The sequence below is a fragment of the Capsicum annuum genome, chromosome 11, assembly GCF_002878395.1.
Source record: "Capsicum annuum cultivar UCD-10X-F1 chromosome 11, UCD10Xv1.1, whole genome shotgun sequence".
Classification (NCBI taxonomy): domain Eukaryota; kingdom Viridiplantae; phylum Streptophyta; class Magnoliopsida; order Solanales; family Solanaceae; genus Capsicum; species Capsicum annuum.
The window spans coordinates 65096013-65111841 of record NC_061121.1 but is presented as its reverse complement, the minus strand read 5'-3'; the positions used below and the strand labels follow the sequence as shown (position 1 = coordinate 65111841).

Genomic DNA, 15829 nt, shown 5'->3' with positions numbered 1-15829 from the left:
TTAAAAATGAATATATACATATTTTTAAAAAATCGATCACTTGTGGTCGGTTTTTAAAAAGCTACCACTACTTTTTCGATCAAAAATTTTTGTCGATTTTCCTCTTTTTTTAGTAGTGAAAAGTTATTTAGGAACACATCCTTGTTGTGGACTATGCCATTGCATGCTGTGTAAAAGGACAATAGGGACTTTGTGATGATATTAGGTTTAGATCATTTTTAATGTTGGGCATCTATAAGACTTCAAGAGGTTTATGTTAGGAATATTAAGATATATATTAGTAAGAGGACTTGCCAAGACCCAGTTATGAAATTTTCTTGAATATGAATCATATTATTCTCTAAAGTGAAACTTGTCAGCAGGAGTTCTAGTTAGCTAAGTCTCAAAGTGCAAAACAGAACTGAACACCACAAGGAAAACAAACCAAAAAATTTAATATATAATAATAAAGGAGAATCTTCAACTCGATGATGTGGCGCTTCAATAATTGAGTATTGCTATTTATCTTTTATCTCAGATTTTTTACTTTTTTTCTTCATTTTAATTCATTTGCTCAACTAAAAAAATTAAATAAAAGAACTTAATGTTTTCAGTTACACAAAACTCATCAAAAATCTTTTTGAAAACTCAAACATCCCGTACTTTAATTTGTTCATTCATTTACTGCTGGGGCATATGGAGAGGTACTATTTTATGATTCAAAAACTATTGGAATACTCATTTAAAGACGAAGTTGAAGAAACTCGAAGGCTGAAGCAAATGATTTATATTCTAGAAATGGACATTGTTTTTCATCTTTAAATTCAACCTCCAGAGACCAGTGAGAAAGGACACTTCAAGCTGATATAAACACAGCCAAACAAGCTTTACAAAATGCCTTGTCACTCGATAAATTCAGTCCAATTTTTTAATACACTATCAAGCCCATAAATATTAAGTGTTATCCCTCATACATAAAATAAGAAGCGAAAATATCTACTTCTACGTATGCATCAAGTGCTGAAAACATCAAAAAATTACTCATATAATATAATAAAAGTGATTCGACAAATAATTCTAAACAATCAAAGGCTTCGTCAAGTACTCAATTCTCGTGTGATATTACTAACAATAATAATGCCATGACGGAATATTCATCATCATTTGAGTCATTTGAACCATCAAATTCAAATCAATTTTCGCAGGCTACGACACTTGAGGCTGCTGGTAAATTTTATGGTGAAAGCAAGAGAGAATTGGATGACGAAGTACCATTGTTAGTAATGCTGGAGAGTTAACTATTTGATGAAAATGATGTTTATTAATTTAGAAGGACTTTTTTTTGGTTTTTTCATTTGGAGATTCTTTTTTGTTGCATTATCTTTTTTATTTGTTACTCCTATGTCTCAAGTACTAGAATTTAAATTTTTAACTAGAGATGGATGTGACATCCTCATTCTTATTCTTTTATCCGGTCCAAGGCTTTTAACATTAGTGTATATTTTAGCTTGATTGATTATTCAATTAAGCCAGACGCATAGACTTTTTAGTTTCTCAATTTAAATATACAACTTTTATTATATAAAACTATAAAAAAAAATGTTAGCAAATCCAATCTATTTCTTATCCACCATATGAATTTTAGAAGCATTTGAAAAGATATTTTACAACTTTAGTTCCTTTTGAAACAAGTTTTATTTGTCTTTTTACTGATTTTCTATGCTTCTATTTCTACAGATTGACTGATCTTCTACTAATTGATTTTGTGCCCTTTTACTTATAACAGTAATAGTTGTCGTTTGTGATTGTTTCTCTTCTCTCATTGATACATTTAGAGATATTTTGTGATGTGCTACTTAATTTTTCTTTTTGTTTCAAACCACATTTCATGTCAAAGTGATATGGATTTCTTTTTGTTACTTTTGTCAAGTATAAACTTTTGAAATGCCAGTAAACATTTGCTAAACAAAAAAATTCATTGTTTCAGTGAGTTCAATTTTCCTATGTACTAGTTTTCTTTATTATTAAGTGTGAATTTTCAGATGGTGATTGCCGCGTAATGCTTGAAGTAACTTTTATTACTACAAATAATGAAACAATTAAATACAATATATAATAAAATAAAACCTTGAAGTAACTGATAAATTTGTTGTCTTAAATGATTAGAATGATATTCAAGGCTAAGGTGACCTTGGAGATTGTTGGTATGAATAGAGCGATCAGCATGCATACATTTGCTATCATGGTGATCTACATTGAGGAGGATTGTATTCGACATGGGATATCCCAAATGGATATTCAATCTTACTTTGATTGAAGAAATCTCTCTCTCTCTCTCTCTCTCTCTCTCTCTCTCTCTCTATATATATATATATATATATATATATATATATATATATATATATATTTACATACATACATGAACGAAAAGGAACTCAAAATTTTTTCTAAACAAAAAAGATCCACACTGAAACAAAGCAGAATTATTGTACAAAGAGTGCATGAAGAGATATAGGATGGTAGTTTAAGGTTTGAAAATGGTTAATTACTACCTCTAGAGGGTTTAGCAAGTAGTTTATTTGATGTCATATGTGTATTGACCGTAGAATAAGTAGAATTGGAAGCTTAAGGTGGTAGCAGTATGATTCTGTTTTACATGTAACTATTTTCTTAGGAATAAAAGAACAAATCCTTGTGTTTGTTTATCTTCAAACCCCCAATCCGCTTTCCTCGCTGCTACTTATGGGGTCATTGTTACTAATATGTTTCAGTTTATATAGTTTGAAAAGGCTATATTTATTTTTAAAAAGGAGGTTATTTCCATATGACCGCACCATGAGATCATGGATTCAAGTTGTGAAATCATGCTCTTATAGAAATGCAAGATACAGTTGCATATCATAGACTGGTGTGATTTGATCCTTTCTGAACTTCATATTTTAGTGCATCGAAATGTCCTTTTTTCTTTTATGTAGTCCCTTGAATACCATATTTACTTTAGGTGAAAACCAAAAAGTTGTTAAAAGAGATATTTTCTCGTAGATAGCTAAAGAAGAGGAAAGTGATGAAGAAATAGTTAATTCACTGGAAAGTCAGAATATTTGAGAAACTATCTCATTTTATTTTATTTTAGCACTTGTGCCAAAATAATTTATGGAATAAAGTATGAATATTATTGTCAACCTTCATATTTGGAACTGAGGCTTAATTACTTTTGTTAATGTTGTGTATGTGGAGGACATAAATAAGTGAATTTATCTCCTTTATCATTTTACTTTTATTTTTTTTAACTAGCTGATAAAGAAAAAATCATAAAATTAAAGTCCTAATCAATCAATATATAATATTAAAGGAGAATAATAAATTCTGCCTACGTGGCACTCTAAAAAAATTAGAATTTGTATTTATCTTCTTTTTTCCTATTTTTTGGGCTTTTTTTTTAAATAATTATATTTCTCAATCATATATCCTGAAAATATAGTACTTCACAATCATCTCTCTAAATTTTCTTTTAGAGCTCTTCAAAATTGCTATTTGAAAATATGATGATAATCAAGTTCAGAGAAAACTAGGTAATCTTAACTTCCTTTGTTTACAATATTGTGGAGATGTATCCTGTCATTTTACTTTCATTTAAATGATATAATCAACAAAAAATTGATCTTGTATGTCACTATATAAATCTCTAAGTATATGTCACAACAAATTGTGATATTGGTTGGTTCTATTTTTGAGCAGTGGCGGATCTAAGATTTAAGGATTGTGGATGCTTAAAAAATTTAAAAAGCTAAAAAAAAAGTAAAAAATTGCCTCAACGAGGTTCGAACCTAGGATGCCCCGTCTAGTGGAGAAGCTTAAAATCAATCTAAATGTCAATGCACCCAGCAAACTTTTTATTTTAGTAGGTGCTTTTATATCTTTTATATCTTTTTTTTGTATATTTTTATGTAATTATACCTATTCCGTGTCAAGTTTACTGAGTGTCGGAGCACTTTAAAAAATAATGTAGGTCCGCTCCTGTTTTTGGAAATATGTAACAGAATTCATAATATGAATATTAAATTAAATATAAACGCATTGTTCATAAAATATATTGCGTTTAATTTTCGACGAGAAGTTTTAGCTACTTTTGTAAGTTATTATGATGTAATATATAGGTGCTCTTATTGTCGAGGTATGTATGGAGAAGTAGATATGAAAGAGGTCCTTGTAGAAGCATCAATATTTTCATCGATCGCTAAAAATAATAACTTTTTGTTTCTGAATTATATTACATGCAAGACATCAACTTTTTTGCACAATTGAGGTATTTTATGTTTTTAAACCGACTTAATTTTATTTAATGTTCATCATTTATTCTCTCCCTTTGATATTTTTTATCTTTAAATCATTTTTTTTCTTTTTTCTTTTCATGAAAAAGATTATATGTTTCAGGGGTTTGGTTATAATTATACATATGCTAAAATGTTAAAAGAATAAGGTTTAAATAAAAAATTATCTCATTGTATTGAAATTAATTGATTTACTGATTTTATTATGTCTGAACATTGAAAGGTTTGGTTTTAGTTTTCGAAAAAATAATATTAAAATTTTTAATCATATTGATCTAGAAATATTAGTTGGTTAAAACCAAAGCATTATGTTTACTTATGAGCCAAAGTTTATTACCCAATGCATAAGTGTTAGTTGTATATTCAAATAGTTTTTTTCTATGGAAAAGCTTAGTCTATTACTGTTTTAATGGAATAGTTTGAACACGATTTATCAACTAATTAACAAGTAATCTTGATTTAAATTATCATCACTAAGTTTAAACTTACCCAAGTATAAGCTAAGGAGCTTTATATTAAAAATTATAAAATTCTTGAATTTTTTTTATTGACAGACAGTCTTGATGCATTTAATATTTTACTTAATTAATATATCATATCTCCTCTTGCTATAGTATACATTTGGCAATGAAATTTTGATTTCTAGAAGGATTTACAAGCAGTACTTGTTACTTTTAATGTCTTTAGTATATTTACTGACTTGTGATCAAAAAAAAAAATTATATGAATCTATATATTAACTAGGAGTAATAAAGCCAGTAATAGAAAACGTGGTGTAGCATATTTTTTCTGATCAAGAAATATAACCCCCCCCCCCCCCCCCCCCACTCTTCTTGTGATTTTTGCTATTCTTCTCATTTATGAGCTACATTAAGAAAAATATATTCCTTTAACTCTCTTAATTATAATATTAAAAAACTAATAAATCATTTCAGTAAAATTTTTAATATACAACTTAATGGTCTTTAACTTAATTAAACCCATAATTTTTTATTGTTATACCCTATAAAATATGTCATAGACATAGTCATAATATTATTTGGTTTTTTATATTATAGTCCTATAAATAAAGATTGTGGGAATACACTGGGACTGTTATTATTGTTGTTGTAGTCCTATAAATAAAGATGTTATATGATTTTATAGAAATGATTATATTAGCCTTTTTTAAGTTGTTATATTTTAGGTGATTCTTATATTCATGTTTTTGTTTGGTTCGAAGAATCAGATGAAGGCTACTGAATGGTGATTGACTTATGGGAGTGGATATTAACAAAAAGTCAAAGATTATAAATTATATCATACTTTTTAATTCTATTTCAATGATTAAGATCACGGGTAAAGTTGCTGCCATGTGACCAGGAGGTCACGGGTTCAAGCCTTGGAAACAACCTCTGGCAGAAATGCAAGGTAAGACTGCGTACGATACACCCTTGTGGTGGGGCCCTTCCCCGGACACCGCGCATAGCGGTAGCTTTAGTGCACCGGATTGCCCTTTTTTTTTTCAATGATTAAAATGGAAAGAATAATGTTGCATTTTTTTCTCATATTTCAATCTTTATTATGTATTTTACATAAATTTTATATTTTCGTAAGTTCATAATTTCATTTGGTTCAAAACTATAACTTATGGCTTTATTATTTTTAATAAATTATTACTATTTTACCTTTTTTATAATCACGCGAAGCGCGAATAAGATCACTAGTTGATAATATAAAAGAGCTCAACACACGCACTGTAGCTAAAGATGGTAAAATTATCACATAAAATTAAAATCTATCAAATTTAGACTAGCTCATTAAAACACAATCGGTACTTATTTAAGTTTTTATTGATTATTGACCCACTCATTTATTCGTTCAACTCGTTTTCGCTCATTAAAATTTGGGAGCCAAATTGATTCAAGAGAAATATCATTAAAATATTTTTTCCATAAAGACATTTTCTTATGTGAATGTTACATAAAATCATAATAAAAAAACATGATAATTTATAAGGTACTAAAAAATTCATAAAAAGATAAATAAAGTAAATAAAATTTAGTAAAAGTTGAGTGGATTGAGTTATGAGTTATGACCCATATTTTAGACTCATAAAAACCTATATTTTAGCTTATTTAAGCTCAATACATTTCAAGTAACTTTTGGAGGGGTCAATAGCTCACCCATATATCAACCCAATCCATCTTGACGCATTCAACTTCATTTCAATTCGTCCATTTCTCCCCTATGAATATAGCTTAAAATATTTAAATTAATCTTTAAAATAAGGGAAAAGAGTAAGATTTTCCCTTTTAACTTTCAAAATGATTTATATTTAACCTTTGTTATTCCTTCCGAACAAATATTGCCCCTCCCATTATACTTTCCGAATAAATATATCATGCCGTAGCAAAATCATCAACATTACCTAATTAAAAAGTACCTCTTTCTTCTAAGACTGAAACTTCTAAAATGACAAGTGCACTCCACGTGTGTATTTATTTTACATATTTAGTAGAATAAATATATCCATTTCTTTTTTTTTGTTATTTCAAGTAAAAAAATATTTTTAAAAACATTTGTATATATTTAACACAAAATAATGAGAACGAATAGGGTAAGCGGTGTGGAGTAAGAAAAAATATTTGATTTTTTTTTAAATGAATTTTGAATTTATTTTTTTTCTTTTGGAGGGGGGATAGTAGGGGTGGGGTAGGGATAGAGGTAAGAAAAAAGTGTTAAAATATTTTTAAAAAATAATTTTAAAAATTTAATTTTTTCTTAGAGGGAGAGGAAGGAGGGGTGGGTGGGGAGGTCGGGGAAGGTGGTAGGGGGTAGGGAGTGGGGGATAAGAATTTTTTTTAAAAACTTTTTTTAAGAGCGGGGTGGGTGGGTAGTGGGTGGTAGGGATGGGTAAGAAAAAATTTATGTTAAAAAAATAATAAAAATTTATTGAGGGGTGGGGGTGGGTTGACGGGGGGGGGGGGGGGGGAGGGGGGGGGGAGGGGGGGAGGTAAGAAAAAATTTGAAATCTAATAAAAAACTAAATTTAAAAAATTAAAAAAAATTGGGGGTGGGGTGAGGGTCGAGGTTAGGGGATTGGGTAAGAAAAAAATGAAAATTTAGAGTGTGTAGTGGTAGGGGAGGGGAGGCAGTAGGGGGTAGGGGTGGGCAAATTTTTTTTATTTCGAGGTGGAGGTGGGTGATTTTGAGATTGGTATGAACATTGCAACTTATTCTTTTTGTTATATACATTGATTAAGGAAGTCATTTTTCTTAGTTTGAAGGAACTTGTTTTCTTAGGAAAAATATTTTTCAAATTTTTTGACCAAATGAACGTGAGAAAATAGGAAAATATTTTCTTCATACCGAACACACCCTTTGCGTGCCAAGTTGCTCTTTTTTAAACTTTTGATGGGGAGTAGTTTGTAACTGGTTAATCTCTAATCTGTAATCGCTATCTATAATCTCTAGTATATTGAAAATGTGGTGGACCTTATAAATGTTTTTTGAACTTCTTACCATTCATCAAAACTCTACAATAGACAAAATCGTCTTTTTACCTTTTTCCTCAAATTATATTTAATTATACTTATAATGTTAAAAATTAAGGAGTCCTAAAATATATGGTAAGAAGAAAATATATAGTAAATTTTTTTTAGGAGAATTAATAAATAAGGCGTATTGAAAAATATGACAATCAAAATTTACATTAAATAAATATTTTTATTACTTAATGTCTTAATACATACAAGATATCGAGGGGCCCGTGCTAGCATGGTGATTTGAGGCGAATTTATGCACCTCAGTGTTCTTATTCGAGCTTATTTAGCTTAGTTTGGAGGACTTCTCTTGTTCTTAATGAGTAAATATTTATATAATTGAGCATCTAACTATTAAGATACTTGATTATAATGTTTATGGTGTGTTTCAAATAAGTTTGGGATCAATTTGGTCACTTAGAGTTTAGACGAGGAAACTAGTGTTACTAACTAGAGCTATGTGTTGTTCTCGATAGATTCTAGTGTGTGCAATGAGTTAATAAGGGTATAAATGTGTAATTATGTGTAGAATAACTTGTTTATAGTGTTTAAGTTTCAGTTGAAACAATCCAAGAGACAAAACACTAAGTTAAAGATCAAAATGACAAAACTAGTACTCTTAGCTTAAATTACTAGTTTATCGTCTTGGATTGTATGTTGTTTTAAGCTTAATTCGTGGTGTTTGATTCTATAGAATTCTTTATAAGTTGATAATGATGATATATGGATGAAACAAAAGTTGTAAATAAAGTGGAAACATCACCACAAGGCTTGGAAAGGATGGACAAACACTTAGGACAAGACTTGATAAAAAATAGACGTTTTGAAGTCATTGACGTGCCACGAACCTTAGGCACCGCATTAGGGCCATGCCACGTACTTGGGAGTATCCTAAAATATGAATTATAGTTTCTCACCATGATAAGGGTTTTCTACGGACCCTAGGCACCACGATAAGGGCGTGGCACGACCCTATGTCAAAATTAACAACTTGTGTCCAAGTATAAATAGGACACTTAGTTGTTATGTTTCACGCCTTGAACGACCTTAGGACTTGAAGGGAGGCTACAGAATACTTAAATTAGGGGTTTTCTTCCATTACTTTATTTTTTTATGGATTTTAATATGTACTCATTCGTTGTGATTACGGTTACATTCATGATCGACTAAACACTCTTTTTCGGGGTTAAGGCCAAGAACATGAGTATTATAGTTATGAATTGACTTGGTTATGATTTTTTATCAATATTTATTGTTTATTTATCCTTTTTATCACCATGTTAAGGATTCGCGGCTCTTAGAATATATGCATAATTATCTTTGAACCTAGAAGGAGGAACAAGAGGATAGGACGCGGGATAGATAGAATAAAATTGTAATCTTTCAATTAAATAAAGGTATAGTTTGAAATTGGATAGGAATATACCTATGTGCTTATTTGGTTCAAGTATCGGATAAAATATAAACGTATTTAACTTAGTTCTCGCATCTCCGCTTAACGATGTAGTTGTGGGGCTAAGTTTGATAATAGACTAGAGGTTCGGAAGGCCAGTCATAGTATGAACCCTATGAACCAACAACCAAGATAATAAACCTAACCAATGAAGTTTATAGCTTAATAGGATTGTTCGCGGTGCCTTAGCCCTGGTTTTTTCCCCATAATTGTTCAACCTTTTACTTTATAGCATTGTTTAGTTTATTCTACGTTTCAAATTACAATTACTTGTGGTTACATTAGCACTGAGTTAATCTTAATAGTTGGACTAGTCTGGTATAGGTGTTAACACAAGTCTCTAAGGGACCTATACTTGGCTTGTAAAATGCCACTATATTACTTGGTGAGACAATGTATACTTGCGTGTGCGCTTAGGCGGAACAAGTTTTTAATGTCGTTGTCGGGGACTTGTCAATAGGAAACTGTCTTAGTTTGGTTTTACTTTTTGATTTCCTTACTCTTTTCACTTGGTCTTGGTTTCTGAATTTATAGGCCATAGGTTAAAAGGCTAGTAAGTTGGCAAGGGATAGGGAGTTGGTTGAACCAGACCCTGAGCTCGAGTAATGCTTTCACAAATAGAGGAAAGAAGCAGTTCTTCTCTACCATATCTCACAGATCCAAGAGGAACAAGATATTCCTGCTCCCATGGCTGAAGATCCACCAGCCTGCAGGATAGTCGCGAAATGACAATCCCACTTGTGACTAATGTAACCATCGCCATTCGAAGATTGGCTCTTAGAGGTAGATTTTAACTAAAGCAGAACATAGTCCAGCTTTTGCACAGCTATGGACAATTCATTGGGCTGTTACATGAAGATCCACAAGTCTACCTATAAAACTTTTTAGATATCAGTGACACATTCATCCCTACGAGTGTGTCAATTGATTATGTGAGGCTGATAATCTTCCCCTTTTCACTTTTGGGGGAAGCAAAGAAGTGGTTGAACACTAAGTCGACAAGTTTTATCATCATATGGGATGACTTGGTCTTGAAATTTCTCATCTATTTTTTTCCATTTTGCAAGACTGTGAGGCTACGCAGTAGGATTTTGAGCTTCAAGCATAGGCCGAATGAGACTATTTATCATGCCTGGGAGAGATTCAAGTCTCTTCTTTGGGACTGTCCACATCATCAGCAGTCCAACGAGGTATTATCTCACACTTTTGTTGAAATCTTTGACCATAACACAAAAATTTTGCTAGATTCAGCTCCAGGTGGTCAAGCTCTGAAAAAGATTTATGTTGAGCTGTATTCTTTGTTGAATCGTATGGCTTAAGGAAATCCTGAGTAGCATAGTGACATATCCAGAAGCTCAACGAAAAAGCCTACGGGCATGACTGAAGTTGATAGTATCACAGTTTTAGCCGCCCAATTGTCAGCCATACAGAATCAGATGATGACCCACTTCTGTAAATTAGATATGAACCAATCTTCGACTCAAGAAAATACAGTGCAACAGGCTCCGATATGGTATGAGATTTATGGAAATAGTGGTCATTCTGGAGACTTATGTGGATCTAATCTTAAATTCATCAACTTTGTGGGCAATGCATAAAAGCTAAATTATGGTAATGTCTACAACGAAAAGTGGCAGACTCAACTCAATTATTCATGGGGTAACAACTAGCAGTAGTAATTTCAGCAATAACAACGTAATACTCAGTCCATTAATATTGAAGAGACTATGAAAGAGATCCTGGCCAAGTGTAACACCTCAGGTTTTTGGTCCCTGAAAATTTCTTAATCTTTGAGCTTATTGTCCTCGCTACGACTCACCCTGCGAGTCACAGAGTGTCATTGCGGGTCTTAGGGACCCAATCGTAGCCTGGCCAGTATGTTGTCTTGGAGTTTCTGTTTTGACTACAACTTGGACCCTACGAGACGTAAGGTCTCCTAACGAGTTGTAGGGTGTGAATCATAAGGAAACTAGTGTACTAACCTAAGTTCCTGCTGTGACTACAAATAACATGATATGAGTCATATGGACTGGATATGAGTCGTATAGTGTGACTCATAACCAGACCAGTGTGAGGTGACCCTAGACACTGTCCAGACTATGACTAGACTAAATGATTCGTAGGGTCACCCTACGAGTCATGAGGTCTACCGTAGAAACTAGGCATCGATTTTTAGTCTTTTAATTAAGGGCTTTCTGATAATGTCACTCCTACCCCACTTAACCCTCACAACTTAAAATCCTCTTTGGGACTTTATTACCATGCTATTCACAATCAAAACTCTCCCCCTAATTCTCTAAATTCTCTCAAGCAAGATACTTAGGGTTTCCAAAATGTTGATCAATTAGATCTCCCAAGAGCATATTCTCTCCATAATTCTTGATATTTTAGGCATGTTACTCTTCCCCAACTAATATTTAGTAAAAACATATGCTCTAAATAGTTCTCATGTGGTTTGGATGTTGGTTTTGGAACATGAATTGTGGGTTTTAAATGTTTGTTTCTAAATAATGTTTTCCATGGGTTTAAATGTAATTGTTCATGCTTTATTTATGATTTTGAACTTGCGGGGTACATGGGCATGGTGAATAAACTAGAAGATTGTGATTTCTCTAAATTTTGTGAATATTTATAAATGAATTAGTAATAACCCCAATCCAAATTTTATGGAGGTTGTTTTAAGCATGAGTATAATTGCATTGAATTATTTTCAAAATAATTTCATGGTATAAGGAGGTTATTGAAACATGATGGTTGATTTAATGAACAAAGGGGGTTAGTGTTCCCTTACCTTCTATTAATGAATAAAGAAAGTTGTTCTCCTGAGTTTATGGAATTGATTTGGCATGTTGATGATACCTCGCAAGTGTGGTTGGTATGTCGATACCAATAGTGTATGCCTAAATGTGTAATATAGTTTAATAAATAGGAACGTGTGATAAATATTTTAATGGGGCTTAAAAAGGGTTGTACATCTAGGTCGTGAAAGTAGAGGTCCTGAGAAACCAATACTAGAAATCTTATCTGTAGGTGCGGGGGCTGAAATGGCCTGGGGTTTGAGTCCCCTTGCTTCTGACCAGTTGGTTTGAGTACACCTTATTATTATGATTGGAAGGTTTGAGTCCTCCATATTATATTACATGATCGGGTGCTTAAGTCACCTTAGTATATGATTGGGAGGTTCGAGTTTACCATGCATATATATGAGATTATTCTCCAGTTTGTACGGCTACATGCATTAGGTCCTAACCAGGGGGTGAGAGCTGGGGCCCACATAGCCCGTGGTTACTATTATATAACGGTTAAGCTACATAATCCAGTCTAAAGTTTTAAAGTACATGTTAAGCCTTGTTCCCTATCCCAGCATGTTATATATGTATATAGATATGTATGCACAAATGTATGTGAACATATACATTGAGTTGAATTGAATTCTAATTTGTCATTACTTTATCCTTATCCCTGAGTTACATGCTAGTGCTTAAATCATTAATTATCTTCAAGTGCTATATCCCCACGCGATATTGGCACCGGAGATACCTCTACTTTTTTTTTGTACAGTTTTAGGTGGATTGGCTTGGTTCGTCGGTTATTTGTAGTGAATTGGTGAGCTTCCATTCTTTGGAAGACTTGATTATTCAATCGATTTCCTTTCATAGACTAGAATTGAAGAGTTTACATTAATATTGTCATTGCCAGTATCATTGTCAGAGTTGGGGGGATGTTCTGATACTTTATTAATTTTGATTTGTTAGAAGGCTTTGTGGATTACTGTGGACTTAGGTAGTGGTGTTGGTTCTTTTGGTTGGTTAACAATTATCGGTTATAGACATATCTTAAATTCTTTGAGTTTATCTTATGCTATCTTATTATATGTTTGGAATTCAGTTATTGTTGGGTGTATTGTGTCCTGTTTGGTTAGAAGTAGGGGCAGTCTCTAGTACTTATTGGATTTGAGATGATTGTCACGACCAGACCCCATTTTGAGTTGTGACAAAGATGGTATCAGATCCTAGGTTTGGTGTCATTGGTTATCCATAAAGCCATGTCTAGTAGAGTCTCTTTTATGGGCGTGTAACGCGCCACACTTATATGGGAGAGGCTATGAGACATTAGGAATATTTTTTTATTTATTGTTGTTCTATTTTTGGCTATAGAGTTTAAGATCCTAAAATCTCCTCTAATTGTCGTATGTTCACTTTTTAGATCATCCCTCCTAAAAGATCTGATTCTCATGGAAAATCTTCTGTTCCGTCAGAGGGCAATGTCAATGTAGCTCATATTATTTATGGAGTTTAGACCCAGTCTAGAGCTCCAGCTCCGGATTGTACTACCCCACGTAGAGTTCCACCGGTTTCCCCTAACCCTCCTCAGACACCTTATCTTAAGCTGATACATCTAATGCTGAATTTGGAATTCATGAATTTGAAGCTAGGCAGGATAAAAGTAAAGCATTATGCCTTGAAGTTTCATCAGCTGTCGCATTATGCTCCTAAGTTATTATCTAGCATAAGGGCTAGAATGAGGAAATTTACTTCGGGGCTATCTCGTGATTTGATTTTGGAGAGCAAGGCTGCCCTGTTGTACAAGGACATGGATATCTGTAGACCTGTGGTGTATATGTAATAAGTGGTAGAGGAAAAAAAAAGCAAGTAGAGATGACTGAAACACAAAATAAGAAGTTTTAATATTCAGACCTCGGTGGAGGTCAGCAACAGAGTGGTAGAGATGGTTACAAATTGTCTAAGAAGAAGTGGGGCAATTTTAGTTCCTATTCTATGGCTAGTGCTTCATATCCTCAGACATTCGGTGATTGCCAACTTTACAACAATATTGGGTTTAGGGCATAGGATGTCCATTCATAGGCTAGTGGAGCTCAGTCAACCCTATTTTATCCCTCTCACCATTTTTGTATGGGCAGGTGCATCACAAATTCTGTGAGGAAGTAAGGAATAAGTTCTTTAAGTGTGGTCAGTTGGGCCACCTGCAATAGGATTTTCCATCAATCAGGGTTGCTACTGGGATAATAAAGTTTTTAGTTACTATGTCTTCAGCTCCTACACCATAGAGTGCTACTTTGGGATCCGACACTAGTCGAAACCACCTTTATCCTCTTACCACTCATCAAAAATCTAAAGTTTCTCCTGATGTTGTCATTAGTATGTTACAACTTTTTCCCTGTGATGTGTATTATCTCTTGATCTGGGGTCTACTCTTTCCTATATGACCTCATATATGGCTGTTTATTTTGGTTTTAGTCCTGATTATATTCCTGATCCTTTCTCTATATCTACCCCGGTGGGTGACTCTGTGGTGGCTAAAAGGGTTTAAGGGGTTGTGTGGTGTCCATTCATGGTAAGAAGAACTTGGTAGATTTAATAGAGTTGTATATGTTAGATTTTAATGTTATTTTAGGAATGGATTGGTTGCATTCGTGCTATGACTCTCTTAATTGTCGGACCCTTAAGGTTATTTTCAAATTCGTAAATGAGCCGATTATAGAATGGGAAGGGAGTTCCCTAGTGCCTAAGGGAAGGTTCATATCTTATCTTAGAGCCTGGAAATTGATTTCCAAGTGGTGTTTATACCATTTAGTGCATGTTAAGTCTTTAGTTTTGATAATTGAAAAATTCATAGTTTTGGACTTGTTCCCTGAGTTGGTTTTGTGTTGACAAAAATTTCTACTCATTAGGGAACAGGTTGGGCTTACCTATCGCTATTACCGTCAACAACCCAGCTGACACATAGTACAAAAGTTGGTGGAAAGCTACCTCCTACCTTTTTGCTTCAACTAATGAGATTGATCCTAGATTTTTTTATGTCATAATATATATTTCTCATCTTTCTCAGTAAGATAAATAACACTTCTATATTCTCACTATTAAAGATCTTTCTGAAGTGTTGCAATCAAAGCCTGGAACTATAACAAGGAACCTGTTGTTCATCGAGTTGTATGTTTATTTCCTTATTACAGTTGAGTCTTTGTATTTTGTACTTAAATGCTTACCTACATTTGCTTATGATTTTCAGTAGGTGTTGTGATTAACCATCGTGTTGTAAACATCTAGGGTTAGGTGATTGTCCAAGCTAGAGTTAGCTTGAGGAGTCCAGTTAGAGATAGTTGGAGGTGAAAGCAGTAGAGGTACTACTTAGTTTCCTTGTAATATAGTTATTGCTAGGAAACAAAGGATTAAGAGGTTAATCATTGGAGTCTGTATTCAAATGTTTGCTTGAATATTGTGGAGCTTAAAATCCTATAGGCACATCGTAGTTTTTCTCACTCGAGTAAGGAGTTTCCACATAAAAATCTCGTGTCTTTACTTTTCTGTACCTTGCACTTCTTACTTTATTTATCTTCTTATTCTTGTTGTGTGAGTGTGTTAGGGTACAGTTCCATAAGCTGAGAAGCAACCTATCCCTACCCTTTATTTGGTATCAGTATGGGTCTTTTTTTAAAAAGTCCAACTCCTTGGAAGGATCCTGAGAAATAGAGGCATAAAAAGATATACATCTCTAAAAAATGTGAAGTAGCTCGCATTGCC

At 33.0% G+C, this 15829-nt stretch overlaps 1 pseudogene; it reads left to right on the top strand.

Annotated features, from left to right (window-relative positions):
* Nucleotides 1-706: 706 nt before the first annotated feature.
* On the top strand, nucleotides 707-1304 carry LOC107846515 (annotated as a pseudogene).
* Nucleotides 1305-15829: the final 14525 nt, after the last annotated feature.